General features: G+C 33.3%; 1 non-coding gene across 1 annotated transcript; it reads left to right on the forward strand.

Annotated features, from left to right (window-relative positions):
- Positions 1 to 5,972: 5,972 nt before the first annotated feature.
- On the forward strand, positions 5,973 to 6,074 carry LOC113910649. The gene has a single exon (XR_003516154.1). It is a non-coding gene; the product is annotated as a U6 spliceosomal RNA (small nuclear RNA).
- Positions 6,075 to 6,435: the final 361 nt, after the last annotated feature.

Consider the following 6,435-nt stretch of genomic DNA (forward strand, 5'->3'; position numbering starts at 1 on the left):
TGTAAATAGTAGAGAGGTTTCTGATATAGTAAATGATGGTGATGAAATAGAGGTGATGATATAAAGTGATATAAAAGGAAAAACCTTTTTGAAGGAGTAATGGATAAGAAAGACTAAAATGAAGAGGAAAAAGCATTCAAGATAGAGCAACACGTGCAACCTATCTGAGAAGGGAAGGCATTTGGCGTAGGCAAGAAACTAACAAAGTGTGATTTTATTTCTTTTCTTTTTATTAACAAAGTGTAATTTTTAAATGGCAGAAATAAAACTGGATTAAAAAAACTCAATATATAGGACATGGAGGATTCTTTTTTTTTTTTTTATCAGAACCCAACACAGAAAAGATAGAACTTTAGTACATCATAAACTCAGTACTATTTAGTTGTGTGGCAAAGCTGCCAAGCAAACTAAGGTAACCAGGCTATATGTAAAAATACAAAAAAAAAAAAAATACATTTTTTCAATGAAGAAAGGAAATCACCAAAATATGGGAATTGAGCTAATTGACAAACTGCAGAAGAGTGGAAATGTAAAATGGGAAAGACACATTAATAGAAACCCTATGATACTAGAAACACCAAAAGGAATTGTAAATATATAGAAAGAAGACATAGTAAAGATGTAATAGTTATCATGGGAGAAGCTACTGCTGTGTAGGAGTATAATTAGATTGATTTTTGTTTAGCTCCAAATCTGGAATTAAGCCTGGTGAATGGAAGTTATAGGGAAGCCAATTGTAAGAATGAGTTCCATTAAAAAATAAAAATTCTGTCTTGTGTTGTAGCAAGTTGCCAATTGCTCATTACCAGAAGTTTTCAAATTGAAGTTGAACGATAGTGTTTCTTTTCTTGGGGAGGAATTTAAGGATAATGCCCATTTCTCAATTGGTCAGGTCATGTATTTAGGTTTATAAGTCTCTCTAACTTAATTTCTTTTCTTTCTATTTTTGAACCTGTTGCCTCCTCCCTCTTCTGTGTCATCCTCCCTATTACTTGTTAACAAACTGACTGTGTGTGATGCTGCTAACAAGGCAGCATGATGCATCTATTTTTTCTTTACTTCAATCTAGAAAGTAAAGAACAACTGTATTTTTCCAATGGTTATCTAATATTAGTATAAGAAAGGATCTTAAAGTTCATTTTTAAATAGACTTTAGTTTTTTTAGAGCAGTTTTAGATTCAGAGCAAAACTCAGTAGAAGGTACAGAGATTTTTTTCATAAGCCTCCTGCCTCCCACTTATGCATAGTCTCCCCCATTATCAACATTTCCCATCTAAGTGATACATTTGTTATAACTGATGCATTGATACATCATTATCACATAGTTTAATTTATATTAGTGTTCACTGTGGGTGTTGTACATTCCATGGGTCTGGACAAATGTATTGTCCAGATATTCACATTATAATATCATACAGAGTAGTTTCAATGCCCTAAAAATCCTCTGCTTGACTAATTGATCCCTTCCTCCCTCCTCCTCTCTGGAAACTACTGATCTTTTTACTCTTTACATAGTTTTGCCTTTTCCAGAATATCCTACATTTAGAATCATACAGTATGTAGCCTTTTTTGATTGGCTTCTTTCAATTAATAAAACGTGTTTTAAGCTTTCTCCGTGTCTTTCAGTGGATTGATAGCTCATTTTTTAGGGCTGAATAATATTCCATTGTCCAGATTACCAAGTTTATTTATTCATACACCTACTGAAGGGCGTTTTGGTTGCTTCCACACTTTTGCAGTTATGAATAGGCTGCTGTAAACGCCTGTGTGCAGTTTTTTGTGGAGACATAAATTGGCGATTCTTTTGGTAAATACCAAAAACCCCAACTGTTAGATCATAGGATAAGAGTAAGTTTACAAGAAACAGCCATATTGTCTTCCAAAGTGTCTTTACCATTTTTTCATTCCCACTGGCAATGTAAGAGAATTCCCGCTGCCCCACTTGCTCGCCAGAATTTGATATGGTCAGTGTTCTGAATTTCGGTCATTGTAATAGGTATGTGGTGGTATTTTTGTTTTAATTTGTATTACCCAGATAACATGACATAGAGCATCTTTTTGTGCATTTATTTTCCATCTATACATCTTTCTTGATGAGGTCTCTGTAAAGGTCTTCGGCTAATTCTTTTAATTGTGTAATTTTCTTTTATAAAAATAAAATTTAAGGCCTATAATACAATGTGTTGATATACATATACGACTGAAATGAGTACTATAGTCAAGCTAATTAACATATTCATTTCCTCACATAGTTACTTTTTTTGTGTGTGGTAAGAACATCTGAAATCTAATTCTAGCAAATTTCCAGTATACCATTCAGTATTATTAACTATAGTTATCCATGCTGTGCCCTAGATGTCTAGAACTTATTTGTCCTACATAATAGCAACTTTGTACCTTTTGACCAACATGTCCCTGTTCCCCCACCCCCCATCCCTACTAATCAGTGTTTTGCTTGGTTTCTATGAATATGAGTTTGTTAGATTCTGGATATAGGTGAATTCGTGTGGTATTATTCTTAATGTGTCTGACTTATTTCAGTTAGAAAAATATTCTCCAGGTTCATCCATGTTATTGTCAATGGCAAGATCATTTTCATTTTTAAGGCTGAATAATATCCCAATGCTTGTCTATGTGTGTGCATAACTACAATTTCTTTATCCATTCACACATCATCAGACACTTAAATTATTTATGTCTTGGCTATTGTGAATAATGCTGCAGTGAACATGACTGGGTTGTTTGTTTTCTCATGGATGAGTTTTAAGAGTTCTTTGTATATATTGGATTATAGTGCTTAATCAGATGTTTTTTCAAATATTTTCTTCTGGTCTGTGACTTTTCTTTTAATTCTCTCTTTTACAGAAGAGTTTTTAATTTTAATGATGTCCAGTATATCAATTATTTCTTTTCTGGATCATACCTTTTGTGTTGTATCTAAAAATACCTAGGGGCGCCTGGGTGGCTCAGTCAGTTAAGCGTCTGATTTCAGCTCAGGTCATGATCCCAGGGTCCTGGGATGGAGCCCCGCATCGGGTTCCCTGCTCAGGGGGAAACCTGCTTCTCCCTCTCCCATCCCCCTGCTTGTGTTCCCTCTCTCGCTGTGTCTCTCTCTGTCAAATAAATAAATTAAAATCTAAAAAAAAAAAAGAGTGAGCCTTTAGAAAAAATTAATAAATAAAAATACCTAAAGTCATTTAGGTAGGTTTTCTCCTATGTTATCTTTTAATAGTCATATAGTTTGACATGTTGTATTTAGGTCTGTGATCCATTCTGAGTTAGTTTTTGTGAAGAATGTAAGATTGTGTCTAGATTCATTTAAATCCCACTTGGCCATGGTATATAATTCTTCATACATTGTTGGATTTGATTTGCTAATATTTTGTTGAGAAACTTGTATATGTGTTCATGAGAGATACTGGTCTGTAGTTTTCTTGTAATATATTTGTCTGGTTTTGGTGTCACAGTAATTCTGGTCTTATAAAATGAGTTGGGAAAGCCCAGTGATGGGTATTAAGGAGGGTACTGCATAGAGCACTGGGTGTTATATGAAAACAATGAATCGTGGATCACTACATCAAAAAACTAATGATGTGATGTATAGTGACTAACATAGTAAAAAAAAATTCCTTTTCCTTCTATCTTTCTGGAAGAAATTGTAGAGAATTGGTATAATTTCTTCCTTAAATTTCTGATAAAATTCACCAGTGAACTCATCTGGGCCTCGTGCTTTCTACTTTAGAAGTTTATTTACTGTTTATTCAATTTGTTTAATAGATTAGGAGTGGTGGGGGGTGTAAGGACTGGGTGGCTGGGTGATAGACATTGGGGAGGGTATGTGCTATGGTGAGTGCTGTGAATTGTGTAAGACTGTTGAATCACAGACCTGTACTTCTGAAACAAATAATACATTATATGTTAAAAAAAAAAAGAAGATAGTAGGAAGGGAGAAATGAAGGGGGCGAATCAGAGGGGGAGATGAACCATGAGAGATGATGGACTCTGAAAAACAAACTGAGGGTTCTAGAGGGGAAGGGGGTGGGGGGATGGGTTAGCCTGGTGATGGGTACTAAAGAGGGCACATTCTGCATGGAACACTGGGTGTTATGAACAAACAATGAATCATGGAATACTACATCAAAAACAAATGATGTAATATATGGTGATTAACATAACAATAAAAAATTTTAAAAAAATGAAAAAAAAAAGGAAGAAAAGAAAAAGCTTGTAAAAGATTTGTTCAGGCCTATTCAGATTGTCTGTTTCTTCTTGGGTGAATTTTGGCTAATTCTGTCTTTCAAGGAATTGTTCCATTTCATCTAAGTTACTAAATTTATAGTCATAGAGTTGTTCATAGTATTTCTTTATTCTTTTAATGTCCATGGGATATTTTGTGATGTTTTTTCTTTCATTACTGATATTAGTAATTGTGAACTATCTGTTTTTCTAGGTTACCCTGGCTAGAGGCTTACAAATTTTACTGATCTTTTCAAAGAACCAGCTTTTGGTTTTGTCTCTATTGATTTTCTGTGCTCAATTTCGTTGATTTGTGTTCTAAGTTCACCCGATGTTTATTCTTTCAGAAAACATTTCTTGAGTTTTGGCATATGCTTGATAATCTTTCAAGCTCATGGAAATGAGTAATGAAACAGACGAAATCCCACACCAAAATGGCATGTAAAATATTCCTGTGACAAAAATGAGCATGACAGAATGTAGACCTTATAGGTGATATAAAGACTAGTAGTTTTTAGTCTGAGTGTTGATTTTTTTTATAGATTTTAATTTATCAAGATGAAGAGGAAAAAGTAAATTTGTGGAGGTCCTTTATGAAGTCATTCAGTAGTTCAGATGAAATTTGAATTAGGTCACTTGATTAAGATTTGTGGTGGTAGAATTGGAGAAGTGAATTGACTTAAGAGAGAGATTTATTGGTACAATTAAGAGGTTTTTATGAGAGATTAAGTTACATGTATGTGAACACCAAGTATGTTGTGTCAAGTATAATACAGATGTTATTTTTTAGCTTGTGGAATAGATGTATGGTTTTTAGAAACAGGAATTGTTCACTCATACTAAATAGTATTTAAAATAATACAAGTGCTCCAAGTAAGCTGCCATTTTTGGTATCAGCTTCCCCCCCACCTCCCACACACTTTTTTTTAAATCAAATATTACCTGTTATTTGCCAGCTCAAAAATGAGTTGGGATGTCTTATTTTAGGAATTATATGAAAGATTGTGCAAAGTAAAGCCTTGGTATCTCTGTATCCATTAGGAAATATTTGTAGAGCAAAGTATATCAAATACATACTTTATTTATGAGGACACTAAAGCATTAATAAATTCTATATCCTTCTAAAAATTTAGCACTATTATCATTTGAATAATAAGTCTTTTACTTTCTTACATTTTGCTATTTTAGAATATTGGGCAACATCTCAATTTTAAGATGCTTAACAATAATACATTTAGTAATATAACTTGAATCTTTCTATGTTTGCTCTGCTAAGTAAACATGCTGTTCAATACCTATTGCTCATATTTTTGAAACCCAAGAATATACTTTTTAACCTACTCATAAAGTAGATGGCATTACCTCCTTGTAAACTATCTAATAATTAATATGTATATTAGTGACTCATATTAGTCTCTTTCTGCCAGAATACCTTGGCTTGCTGTATATTAAATGTATGTGTCCTATCCTTCTATATAGCAGTCTTCGGTCTTTAAAATAATATATCAAACTGAAAGTTACCAATAAAGACTTTACTTAGGGAATCAATTTCTAGTATGTATTTAAAGCTCAACTCATTTGGTGGTCAACTTTTTCTATCTGCTAACATGAGTAAAATAAAAATCAAGAACGTTAAATTATACATCAAAAATTTTCTACAAGTTTTTTTTTTTTTTTTTTAGTATTTCCACAACAGTATATAGAAAAAGCAAGATTTCTATTACAAAGAGAATATTATGCTCGGTTTGGCAGTACAAATACTAAAATTGGAATGAAAGAGATTAGCATGACCCTTGTGCAAGGATCACATGCAAATTTGTGAAGCGTTCATATTTAAAAAAATTTTTTAAAAGAGCAATGTTTTCTGCACCTCTAAATGTTTTGAAACCACTATGCCATGAGAAAATTCAATAGATAAAAATTGATTTTTATGATTAACTCCTTTTTTTAAATTTTTTTTATTATTTTTTTAAAATTTTTTATTTATTTATTCATGAGAGACAGAGGGAGAGAGAGAAGAGAGGGAGAGAGAGAGAGAAAGAAGCAGAGGGAGAAGCAGGCTCCCAAGGAGCAGGGAGCCCGATGCGGGACTCGATCCCAGGACCCTGGGATCATAACCTGAGCCGAAAGCAGACGCTCAACCATCTGAGCCACCCAGGCGCCCTGATTTTTATGATTAACTCCTAAGGGATATTTTTT

This window comes from Zalophus californianus, chromosome 6 (genome assembly GCF_009762305.2).
Source record: "Zalophus californianus isolate mZalCal1 chromosome 6, mZalCal1.pri.v2, whole genome shotgun sequence".
Classification (NCBI taxonomy): domain Eukaryota; kingdom Metazoa; phylum Chordata; class Mammalia; order Carnivora; family Otariidae; genus Zalophus; species Zalophus californianus.